The following is a 13,159-nucleotide window of genomic DNA, read 5'->3' as shown; positions in this document are numbered from 1 at the left end:
GCAGAGGATTGATTGGTTCACACTGCTGGTGGAGTACTCATCAGGGGTTAACCTGGTGAGCACTAACTTAACCAAAACATACATTAGATTATATAGGTAGCAGAAGGATGGAGGAGAAGTGATTTGATAGTTCTAGCAGTGGAAGTGAGATATGCACATAAGCCAATAAGCTACAAAGTTACACAGTATCTTTGCCCATTGCCAATTAAACATATTATCACTAATACAAGTAGTTATTCTTGACAAACTAAATGAACCAACATAAACAAAGGCATGTTGATGGTCATTTTGTCGGCCAGAAATATAATGCGTCTCCTGCGGGGATGGTATTGCCTTGGTGCGATCTTTGGGATCCAAGCTTATTTTCTAGGAACAAAGCAGACAATGAAAAACAATCCGCGCGGTTGTTTGGTACCGGCCTTACCAAAGTGAGGCCCTTTTGGAATGTGTTGCCAGGACGACCAGGGCCAAGTTAACTTCTGTTGGTGTGCTTCCCAGGCCTGGCCTAGTGATTTGAGTTGTCAGTTCTCAGCAAGATACCATGGACTGCCTCAGTTTACCTTACAAAATATTAATCAACAGCAGAAGAGTTTTCCACCAGGAAAACTTACCTTTACAAATGGAACAGATTCTCACAGTGGCTTAAATGTACTCACATTACACCCCCTGAGACCGCCTCTCTTCTCCTTCTGGACTACCTCTTGCACCTTAAGGAGTCTGGCCTGGTGTTAATACTACCAATGTTCATGCAGCTGCTATAGCAGTCTTCCACCGCACCCCTGATGGTGATTCTTTCCTTTCAGACCCAATCACCAAAAGATTCCTCAGTGGTCTACAAAACACTTTTCCACCATTCGTCCAGCAGTTCCCATCTGGGATCTAAATCGCGTACTCAAGAACCTGATGAAGCCACCTTTCGAGCCCTTGGCAACTTATCCTTGGTCATACCTATCTATGAAGATTTCCTTTCTAGTCATAATAACTTCCAGTAGGAGAGTGAGGGAACTAGCCACCCTCATGGTGGACCCCCCCCCCATACAGTTTTCACCAAGGACAGTGTGACCCCACCCCAAATTTCCCATGAAAGTTCTCTCTCCCTTCCACATCAAAGAATCGATACTTACCTACATTTTTCCCCAAGCCACATACTGATCCATCAAACTCAGCATGGCACACACTCGACATCCACAGAGCGCTTGCATTCTATATTGATCATACGAGAGCCTGGCAGATATCTTCTAGACTCTTCCTATCCTTTGCAGAATGCTCTAAAGGGCAGGCTGTCTCTTCTCAGAGGATCTCTAAGTGGATCTCTGCATGCATCCACACATGCTACACCATCCGCAACAAAGAACCACCAGGCACCATCACTGCCCATTACACCAGGGCCATGTCTGCTACAACCACTTTCCTCAAAAATGTACCTCGCCAGGATATTTACAATATAGCCACTTGGTCATCAGACCAAATATTTGCACATTATACTCTGGCATTTTCCATAGCAGGGTTGGCCAATCCATGATAGACAAAGAGCCAAAATAGCTGTAAATATAGCACAAAGAGCAGGGAGAGAGAAGTTGTCAAGCAAAAAAAAAAAAAGACTGCCCCTTTAAGAAATGTGTTTATAGGCTTTTTGACCACACCAGTCTCCTGCTGGCCGACGCCATCTTGAAGACACAATTTTTAATGGCCGTGCCGGATGGCTCCCCTGCCCTGGTGCCCATTTGCAGAGGCGGCTTCATGAGCTGCACCCTGGGAGGGGTGGAGGGGAGAGCTGCATGTGGCTTGCGAGCCACAGGTTGTCCATGGCTGCTCCTTAGCATCATCCACAGCTGTCGGACAAGCAGTATTAACCTCCGTGACAGTAACAGGGCTCCAAACCTGCCTCCACCGACTGACTACTGCTTTATAGTCACCCAGAGTAGAGCACGCATGGGGACACTACTCAAAGAAAAAGAGGGAGTTACTAACCTTGTGCAGTAATGGTGGTTCTTTGAGATGTGTGTCCCCGTGCACTACCTTCCCTCCTTCCCCTGCTTTGGACCCCATGCTTTACTAGCACGGGTAGAGAAGGAACAGCACCTAATGGACACTAATGGCATGAGGGGGTTTTATGTCGGACACTGCTAGAAAAATCTCCAGTCATCAGCATGAAGACGCACCAGCACCCAGAGTGGAGCACCCACAGGGGGGATACATCTTGAAGAACCACTGTTACTGTACAACGTGAGTAACTCCCTCTTCCCCATGTAGGTGCTTATAGATTGTGTCTCTCCTTTACTGAGTTTAACAAAGAGAAGATTGAGATTGAGTCTATTCTATAAGGCATGTTTTCTAATCCTTTAATCATTCTTCTCTGAACCCTCTGCAATTTAACATCCTTCTTCTCCTGACCCCTCTTACAGTGGTTCATCAGTATGCATCTGAAAATAGGATAAGGCGGATTAAAAAAATTATAATTATGGAATGCACACAAGTGTCACCTTTTAAACAAAATAATTGTATCTGCCTCAAAAATTTATCACCTATCTCCCAGAATTGTATTCTCCAAGTTGAAGCTACCTTGACTTATGATGACTGTCAACCATGACATAAGGCACAGTACTAATAAGCTGAAACTTTTCCTTCTGACATTTCAGCAACTCTCTGTCCAGTGAAGAAATTGCTGCTTTTATCTTTAATCATTTAAATAACCCCTGTTACTCTTGACAAGACATATAGATCTCAGTTGGGAGTGGGCTTCAAATAGCCATTCACCTCTTGCTGAGATAGAGCAGGATGTTTTCTCAGTCTTCTCTCTGTCTAACCTCATCTATTTAGGTTCTTATTTTGATGCCCATATCACCATTGTATCTGACCATCTCCCAAGAGTAGGATAGACAACAGTGATTTCTCTCTCTCCCTCCTGTGGCTGGTGTGGAAGCTAAAGAGATCAACTTCTTTGAGCCATGGGATAAAGGGAACACAGGATTCCTGATTCTTACATTTGCCCCTTAACCATAAAGTTAACTTTCCTGTCTTGTGTTAGGTAATGGAAATATAGCTTTGTGTGACTATGCCCTGTGAGGGAAGACTTGAAAGAATTAGGTTTGTTTAGTTTAGAAAAGAGAAGACTGAGGGGACATAACAGCTTCCAAGTACCTAAAAGGGTGTTAAAAGAAGGAGACAAAATATTTTTAACTTCTGATAGGACAAGAAGCAAAAGGGCTTAAATTGCAGCATCAGAGGTTTAGGTTGGAAAAGGAAAAACTTGCTAACTGGGCATGGTGATTAAGCACAGCATCTTAGGGATGTTGTTGTAGAATCTCCACCTTTGAAGCTATTTAAGAGCAGGTTATATAAACATCGGTCAGGGATGATCTGGTCCTGCTGTGAGGGCAGGGGGATTGGGCTTGATGACCTCCCGAGGTCTCTTCCAGTTTCAGAATTGTATGATTCTATGACCATTGTTTCCTGATTTGTTTTCTGATCCCATTCGTGTAAGTCTGTGTGTTTCTCTGAAAAAAAAAAAAAAAAAAACGTTTTGCAAGAATAAGAAGTTGTAGCAATTTTTCCTTTGAGGTCAGCTCACTAGTTTAGACTTTCTGGAGATAGAAGTGATACTTCAGACCTCTGCACTATCAGGTACTTTGGGACTATCAACAGTATTTGTGGAACTCTTAAAGAGCGGAATGCAGATATTCATGAGTAGAGTTCTGGGACTCTTGTAGTTAAGTTCCTAGGCTGGGATGCAGATAATAATAGAATCATAGAACACTAGAACTGGAAGGGACCTCGAGAAGTCATCGAGTCCAGTCCGTAGTCCCCTGCCCCCACAGCAGGGCCAAGCACTGTCTAGATCAGGCCTGCACTACTCGGAAAGCGACGAGGACCATATTACTCCAACGAAAACAGCTGCGGACTGCAAGTAGGGATGCTCTCCCCAAAAATACCAAACATGCGGCTAAAAATTTTTGAGCCAAAAAAACCAAAAACAACCCATGTGTCTCCCCTGGTCTCTTGGCATTTGTCTCTCCTTCAACCTGCCCCTTGGTGTCTTCTCCTTTCTCCTAACCTGCCCCATTCCCTTCAGCACAAGCCCCTTACCCTCCCCTACCTGGCTTCTGCCTTTTTGAATACAGTGGTCGCTGGCTGTGACGTCACAATGCCATGCAAGCATCCTGGCATCTGCTGGCATCCTGTCCTCTGGCTCGCGCCCCCTCTCCTCGTGTGGGAGCTGCACACAGGCAGCCCAGTGGCAAGACTCACTGCACTTCCCCATCCCCGGCGGCGCTCCGCTTCTCCGCCTGGCCGTTGGATCGGATGGGGCCACACTGCCCGTAGTTGTCACAGGCCGCACAGTGAGCCCCTGCAGGCCACATGTTGTGCAGACCTGGTTTAGATCATCCCTGACAAGTGTCTGTCTAACCTGCTCTTAAGTATCTCCGGTGATGGAGATTCCACAACCCCCCTAGACAACTTATTTCAGTGTTTAACCACCCAGACAGTTAGGAAGTTCTTCCTAATGTCCAACATAAACCTCCCTTGCTTCAATTTAAGCCCATTGCTTCTCATCCTATCCTCAGAGGCCAAGGAGAACAATTTTTCTCCCTCCTCCCTATAACACCCTTTTAGATACTTGAAAACCACTATCATGTCCTCTCTGTCTTCTCTTTTCTAAACTAAACAAGCCCAGTTCTTTCAGTCTTCCCTCACAGCTCATGTTTTCTAGACCTTTAATCATTTTTGTTACTCTTCTCTGGACCTTCTCCAATTTCTCCACATCTTTCTTGAAATGTGGTGCTCAGAACTAGACACAATACTGTAATTGAGGCCTAATCAGCGCAGAATAGAGTGGAAGAATGACTTCTCATATCTCTTGCTCACAAACACCCCTGTTAATGCATCCCAAAATCATGTTCGCTTTTTTTGCAACAGCGTCATACTGTTGATTCATATTTAGCTTGTGGTCCTCTATGATCCCTACATCCCTTTCTGCAATACTCCTTCCTAGACAGTCACTTCCCATTCTGCATGTGTGAAACGGATTGTTCCTTCCTAAGTAGAGTACTTTGCATTTGTCCTTATTAAACTTCATCTTATTTACCTCAGACCATTTCTCCAGTTTGTCCAGATCATTTTGAATTATGACCCTATCCTTCAAAACAGTTGCAACCCCATCCAACTTGGTATTATCTGTAAACTTAACAGGTGTACTCTCTATGCCATCATCTAAATCATTGATGAAGATATTGAACAGAACCGGCCCCAAACAGACTCCTGTGGAACCCACTTCTTGGGTTTTCAGTTCTTGGTACCCCACTATCCTTGAGTTCTCAGTTCTGTTCTTCCTCTGACTCAGACTTCATGTGAAACCTTGAGCATATTATGTAATGTGTCTGTGCCCAAGTCTCTGCTCTATAAGAGGGAGATAATATTATTTTTCTTTCTCATATGGATGCTGTGAAAATAAATCCATTGATATTTGTGAGGCATTCAGATAGTAAAATGTATCATAGGGGTAGCCGTGTTAGTCTGAATCTGCAAAAGCGGGGAGGAGTCCTGTGGCATCTTATAGACTAACCGAAGTGTTGGAGCATAAGCTTTTGTGGGCAAAGACCCACTTCGTCAGATGCAACTGATGTTTTTAATGAAGTAAATACTCATGGAAACTGCGTAATCATGGGAGATTTCTACTTTCCAGATATAGACCGGAGAACAAGTGCTAGTAGTAATAATAGGGCTCAGATTTTCCTAGATGTGATAGCTGATGAATTCCTTCATCAAGTAGTTGCTGAACCAACAAGGGGGGATGCTATTTTAGATTTGGTTTTGGTGAGTAGCGAGGACCTCATAGATGAAATGGTTGTAGGAGACAACCTTGGCTCGAGTGATCATGAGCTAATTCAGTTCAAATTAAATGGAAGGTTAAACAAAAAAAAATCTGAGACTATGGTTTTTGATTTCAAAAGGGATAACTTTAATAAATTACGGAAATTAGTTAGGGAAGTTGATTAGACTAAAGAAATTATGCGTCTTGCGGTGGAGGAGGCCTGGAATTATTTTAAGTTAAAGTTGCAGAAGCTGTCAGAAGCCTGTATTCCAAGAAAAGGGAAAAAATTTATAGGCAGGTGTGTTAGACCAAGCTGGATGAGGAAGCATCTCAGAGAGGTGATTAAGAAAAAGCATATAAGGAGTGGAAAATGGGAGGGATCAGTAAAGAAAGCTACCTTATTGAGGTTAGAGCATGTAGGGGAAAAATGAGAAAGAAAGGCTAAAAGTCAGGTAGAGTTGGACCTTGCAAAGGGAATTAACACCAATAGTAAAAGGTTTTATAGCCATATAAATAGGAAAAAAACAAAAAAAGAAGTAGTAGGACCGCTAATTACTAAGGATGGAGTGGAGGTTAAGGATAATCTAGGAATGGCCCAATATTTGAAGAAATACTTTGCTTCAGACTTTAATGAGGCTGATGAAGAGCTTAGGGATAATGGTAACATAACAAATGGGACTAAGGACATGGAGGCTGATATTACCATATCCGAGGTAAAAGCCAAACTTAAACAGCTTAATGGGAGTAAATCGGGAGGCCCGGATAATCTTCATCCAAGAATATTAAAGGAACCGGCACATGAAAATGCAAGTCCATTAGCAAAATTTTTTAATATCTCTAAACTCAGGGTTTGTACCATTTGACTGGAGAATTGCTAATATAGTTCCTATTTTTAAGAAAGGGGAAAAAAAGCGACCCGGGTAACTATAGGCCTGTTAGTTTGACATCTGTAGTATGGAAGATCTTGGAAAAAATTTTGAAGGAGAAAGTAGTTAGAGACATTGAGGGTAATGGCAATTGGGACAAATTACAACATGGTTTTACAAAAGATAGATCGTGGCAAACCAACCTGATCTCCTTTTTTGAGAAAGTAACAGATTTTTTAGATAAAGGAAATGCAGTGGATCTAATCTACCTCGACTTTAGTAAGGCATTTGATACAGTACCACATGGGGAATGATTGGTTAAATTGGAAAAGATAGGGATTAATATGAAAGTTGAGAGGTGGATAAGCAACTGGTTAAAGGGGAGACTACAGCAGGTCATATTGAAAGGTGAACTGTCAGGATGGAGGAACGTTACGAGCAGAGTTCCTCAGAGATCATTTTTGGGGCCAATTTTATTTAAACTTTTTATCTCTGACCTTGGCACCAAAAGTGGAAGTGTCCTGATAAAATTTGCGGATAACACAACATTGGGAAGTATTGCCAATTCAGAAAAGGATCGGGATATCATACAGGAAGATCTGGATGACCTTGTAAATTGGAGTGATAGCAATAGGATGAGATTTAATAGTGAGACGTGTAAGGTTATCCGTTCAGGGATTAATAACAAGAATTTTAGTTATAAGCTGGGGATACATCAGTTGGAAGTAACGAGGAGGAGAAGGACCTCGGAGTCCTGGTTGATTATAGGATGACTATGAGCTGCCATTGTGACATGGCCGTGAAAAAGGCTAATGTGGTCTTGGGATGTATTAGGCGAGGTATTTCCAGTAGGGATAAGGAGAAGTTAGTGCCATTATACAAGGCATTGGTGAGACCCCATTTGGAATACTGCGTGCAGTTCTGGTCTCTCATGTTTAAGAAGGAGGAATTCAAACTGGAACAGGTACAAAGAAGGGCCACTAGGATGATCCGAGGAATGGAAAACCTGTCTTATGAAAGGAGACTCAAGGAGCTTGGCTTGTTTACCTTAACCAAAAGAAGGCTGAGGGGGACATGATTGCACTCTTTAAATATATTAGGGTATGTCTACACTACCCCGCTAGTTCGAACTAGCGGGGTAATGTATGCATACCGCACTTGCAAATGAAGCCCGGGATTTGAATTTCCCAGGCTTCATTTGCATAAGCCTGGCGCCGCCATTTTTAAATCCCGGCTGGTTCGAACCCCGTGCCGTGCGGCTACACGCGGCACGAACTAGGTAGTTCGGACTAGGCTTCCTAGTTCGAACTACCATTACTCCTCATTCCACAAGGAGTAACGACAGTTTGAACTAGGAAGTCTAGTCCGAACTACCTAGTTCGTGCCGCGTGTAGCCGCGCGGCAAGGGGTTCGAACCAGCCGGGATTTAAAAACGGCGGCGCCCGATTTATGCAAATGAAGCCCGGGAAATTCAAATCCCGGGCTTCATTTGCAAGTGCGGTATGCGTACATTACCCCGCTAGTTCGAACTAGCGAGATAGTGTAGACATACCCTTAGAGGGATAAATACCAGGGAGGGAGAGGAATTATTTAAGCTTAATACCAATGTGGACACAAGAACAAATGGATATAAGCTGGCTAGTAGGAAGTTTAGACTTGAGATTAGACGAAGGTTTCTAACCATTAGAGGAGTGAGGTTCTGGAACGGCCTTCCAAGGGAAGTAGTGGGGGCAAAAGATCTATCTGGTTTCAAGATTAAACTAGATGGATTTATGAAGGGGATGGTTTGATGAGATAACATGATCTTGGTAACTAATTGACCATTCATTATCAGTGGTAAATAGGTCAATGGAGGAGTTACTATAGAGAACTTTCTGGGTGTCTGGCTGATGAGTCTTGCCCACATGCTCAGGGTTTAGCTGATCGCCTTATTTGGGGTCGGGAAGGAATTTTCCTCCAGGGTAGATTGGCAGAGGTCCTGGAGGTTTTTCGCCTTCCTCTGTAGCATGGGGTACAGATCACAGCTGGAGGATTCTCTGCATCTTGGGTTCTTCAGAGTATTTGAAGGCTTCAATATCTAAGATATAGGTGAGAGGATTATTTTAGGAGGGGGTGGGTGAGATTCTGTGGCCTGCACTGTACAGGGGGTCAGACTAGATGATCATAATGGTCCCTTCTGCCCTTAAAGTCTATGAGTCTATGAGCCTCCTCGCTGCTTTTGCAGATAGTAAAATGGTGATTGTGTTAGAAAATCCAATAAACAAACATAAAATAAATAACCACTTTCTGATCTAAATGAATGTAAGCTATACCTCTATAGTTTTTCATAATAATGGTTAAGACTGCCTAGCAGAGGAGCTGGGGTTGGGCTGCGTGGCAGCCCACCATGCTGGGATCTTCAGTAGGCTTCCCAGCTGGGGCCAAAAGTGGAGCCAGTGGATGACTAGGAAACTGGCAGCAGGGGGCCTCTCCTGGTCCAGAAAATTCCCTCATTCAGGACTGGTCAGGTCCTGCGGGTGCCAGACCAGGGAGGTCCAACCTTTATTTTACTTAATACATTTTAATATATTCTTACCTTAGTGCAATTTATCAGCTGGAAACAGGGAGGTGAAGAGAAAGCACCAGCTTTCTATGGAGCAGTTTAGGAACCATTGACCTGATTTTTTTCTCTGGGTCAGTGGTCTCTGACCCAAAACAGGTTTCCCACCCCTGATGTATAGAATATAAATTCAAGACTAAAAATGGTATTTACATTAAAACATTTTTATTGGATTATATCTCTATTTAAAAGAGTGGAGTTCAGAATTTTAGACCTGTTTTACCCTAATTTAAATATTTTTCAATCCTTTATCACTGTCAGAACTTTTCTAATATAGTTCCCATTAAGCAACAGTCACTACATTTCATTTACTTGGCTAAATTGGTCCTCTGGAGGAGATACGACAAAGTAGCTATCTCAATTTTTGTCTGTAATAAGGTGCTATACGAGGACACTTCATGGGAATGTAGGACATGTCTTTTAAGTAATTTTAATGTCAGGTGCTTGAACCTTGCATGAATGAGCAAGTGGCTCTTGTTAATTCCAGCGGGGATATTAGGAGGATATATTAATCCGGGCAGAGGAAATTAGAACCTAGTAAAGAGAGGTCCTGCAGGGAAAGTTCTAGGGACAAGGAAAATTGTAGGATAAAAAATAGGGTAATGTCCTAAAAACTTTTCTATTTGAATGAACAAGTTCTGTTTTGTAATATATTTATCATTGACTGGCAATTAAATGGGCATTGGGTCTAGAAGAAGGGACACTCTCAGAGGAGGGGAAAGCCCTGAGAACCAGCACTGTAGACAAGAGTTGGAAAGAACTTAAGCCACATCTAGACTATGGAAAAGATTGACTCCTTGGCAGTCGATCTTCTGGTGTTTGATGTAGCAGGTCTAGTAAAGCCCCTTGAGACACTGCACTGCTGTCTCTGATACAGGGGTGTTAAATTTTGATTAATCGAATAGTTGATGGGATTTCCATCGATTATTCGATTAGTTGATAATAAATAGCTGGGGCTCTTGTACATTTCAAAGAGGAAGTGCCAGATAGAGCCTGGGGTCAGCCTGGGATTCCCCGCTGGCCCTGGGCTCTACATAGCATTTCAGTCTTTGAAGTGTACAAGAGCCTGAGTGGGGGACTCTTCTACATTTCAAAGTTGGCCGCCTCTGTGCCCCTGCCCCCTCCCATGGAGCTGGAGCTGTGGGGAACTGGCTTTTAAGCTGGCTCCCTCCAGCAACCCTCCGCTTCCTCCCAAGCCCATTGCTGCCTCTTTGTGATAGAGGCACTAAAGGGGAGGAGGAAATGACTAGTCGACCAGTGTGTCGAGTATCCAATAAGCTTTTACTTATTGGATAGTTGATTAGTCACTTATATCCCTACTCTGATACAGAGACAGCAATCCGAGGTCGCTGGCAGAGCTGGTCTGCCCGCAGAGCCAATTTAAAAATCATCTGCCTGCGCAGACCAGCTCCTGCTGCCACCCCCTGTCCATTGAGGGCCCTGGCATCCCATGGAGCAGCCTCTGTCTGCAGCAAGTCCGGGCTCAAGGGCCAGCATCCCGTCTGTCCCCTCCCCTGCTACCTCTGAACATGCCTTTTTATGAAAGATTCAGAAAGCTCAATCTACTTATCAAAGAGATGACTAAACTATGATTTGATTGGACTATAAATTCCTAAATAAGGAACAGTAATTTGTCCCTTCAGTTTAGGAGGCAAATGTATAAAAGGATTGAAAGGCTAGAATTTGAAACTAGACAAATTCTCACTAGAAATAAGGTGTAAATATTAACAGTAATGGTAATTAATCATTGGAACAACTTTCTAAGGGTTGTGGTGGATTCTTCATCTCTTCTTATTTTTTTCTAAAAAGACATGTTCTAGTTCGACCACAGCTATGGGACCTGAATCAGGAATTAAGTCATGCAATTTCAATGGCCTTTGTTATTCAGAAGGTCATCTAGGTAATTGTAGTTGTCCCTGCTGACATTAAAATAGATGAACTTAAGAGTACCTTTAATCAGTTTAGGAGCTGCTATTGTTTTACAGTGGCAGCTTATGTAGATGAACCCTGAGACAGCCGGCTGTACATACACTATTTTCGCTTTAGCAGAACAATACTCATTTATATTGCATTATTCATCTTACTGTTAATCTTCAGTGTTATAGTTTTGGGTTACACAACCTTTTGAACTGTCAAAATCAACCTCCTTAAGCCTCTGAATCAAGGAATTTTTAGAAGAGGTTTCTGTAAATATGTTATGCTTCTTTAGCTTCAGAGCGTGTTAAATACCATATAAAATAAATAACTGAAAGATGCTGTTGCTCATCCCACACCCAAAGACTATCTTCTGAATATGTATTGCAGTTATATGCAGCATTTGAATGGTGAGCTTCATGGTACTCATGAGATTTGCCCATTATTGTTATGGTCTGAAAATGTTCCATTTATCTTGAAGAATGCTCTAATGGAACTGAACTGCTTAGCAGACTTGGGCAATTCAGAATCAGCAAGAAACATTAAGAATGCATTTATACCTTCTGAGGTATGGATTAAAATAAACCACCGATTTTTCTGCACTATGATCAGCTGATACTGATATAACCTAGAATATCCTTTCAGTTTCCATAGGAACAGATGATAGAATGTTTTGAGTCTTGGAATAATTGGAATACATTTTTAGGGTCCTGTCCATTAACTTTTGTATTATTCTATGTAACCTCTGTACTTAAAGAACGGAAATGTGCAAACCACAAGTGAGGTAGGCTATCTCTTCAGATTACATATTTTGTTTTTGCTAGAGGTCACTCTGCCTATTTCTTCTGCTGCCAGCATTGTTTTTTTATAGTAACAAAAGATTTTCACAGATCCAGAGAAAAGTAAAACCAGAACATCACAGAAACTGGAAGTTATTGTTATATGGAAATACACCTTTACATATTTATGTGCAAAATCTATTGTATCCTAATAGATTCCTTCTAGCCACTGCTACATTTTACTACCTTTCTCTGTGTAAACCAGTGTTTTCTCTTTGAAACAAATTGTACAATTGTAAAGAAATCACGATTTTTTTCTTTAAGATTTTTGGCAGCAATTCAGATCATTTTCAAATAGTTAATATAACAAAAAATATTTTACATAAACATGTGATCATATTTTCTTATGCTGAATATGGGACACTTGGTAAAATCATTCTTATTCAAGCAAGTTTAACAGCAATCAGCAGTACCAGTGTTCAAATTAATATAAATTGGACTTGAGTCCCTGTTAAAAAGGAATATTTCATAGTTGGATTATTTTTTATTTATCTTCTTATTTTTAAGGCTTTAAAGTTCACACACAGTGGGGTGATGACCCTCCAGCTTCCTCTTCTCACACACAGGGAAAGGTCTCCCTCTCTCGCTCGCACACATCTCTCACGTAAGATGATTGGCTGATTGACCCAGCTGCAAATACAAAGCAGATAGCCACAAATTTCCAGGGTTCTAGTTACAAAATTTGTGCCTGTATCTGCAAAAATGAGCTGCAGGTATTCACATCCACATTTGCGGATGCGAATGCTTGCTGAGATAAAGTGGATATCTCTGGATATGCAGGGCTATAAGAATGTGGCTAGCAGCAACCTTTCAGTACTGTATGATAGATAAATGATGGCAACTATTTCCAGATGCAGAGGAGGAGGGGGAGAAAGGAATGATCTGACCCATGTCTTTTCAGAGCTCATCTCTTCCCCAGTTACCTGTGGCTGGAAGCAGTTTGTACTTTCCTGCCCACACAGAGTTGAAAAGCAGCTAATAGCTCCAGGCTGCTACTGACGTAACCCAGACACCTCCTGTGCGGGCAGGAAGGGGTTAAACCCCATGCATACGTTATCCTCCAGGGTAAAGGGACCCTGACTGCAGGGACTTCAGTGAACACCGCCAGAGAGATGGCTCAGTAAGGGAG

General features: G+C 42.4%; 1 protein-coding gene across 2 annotated transcripts in view; it reads left to right on the top strand.

Annotated features, from left to right (window-relative positions):
• Positions 1–13,159, top strand: part of COG5 (component of oligomeric golgi complex 5) — a 349,021-nt gene that overhangs the window by 175,320 nt on the left and 160,542 nt on the right. The window lies entirely within an intron of this gene.

The sequence above is a fragment of the Pelodiscus sinensis genome, chromosome 1, assembly GCF_049634645.1.
Source record: "Pelodiscus sinensis isolate JC-2024 chromosome 1, ASM4963464v1, whole genome shotgun sequence".
Lineage (NCBI taxonomy): Eukaryota > Metazoa > Chordata > Testudines > Trionychidae > Pelodiscus > Pelodiscus sinensis.
This window is presented reverse-complemented; position numbering and strand designations above follow the sequence as displayed.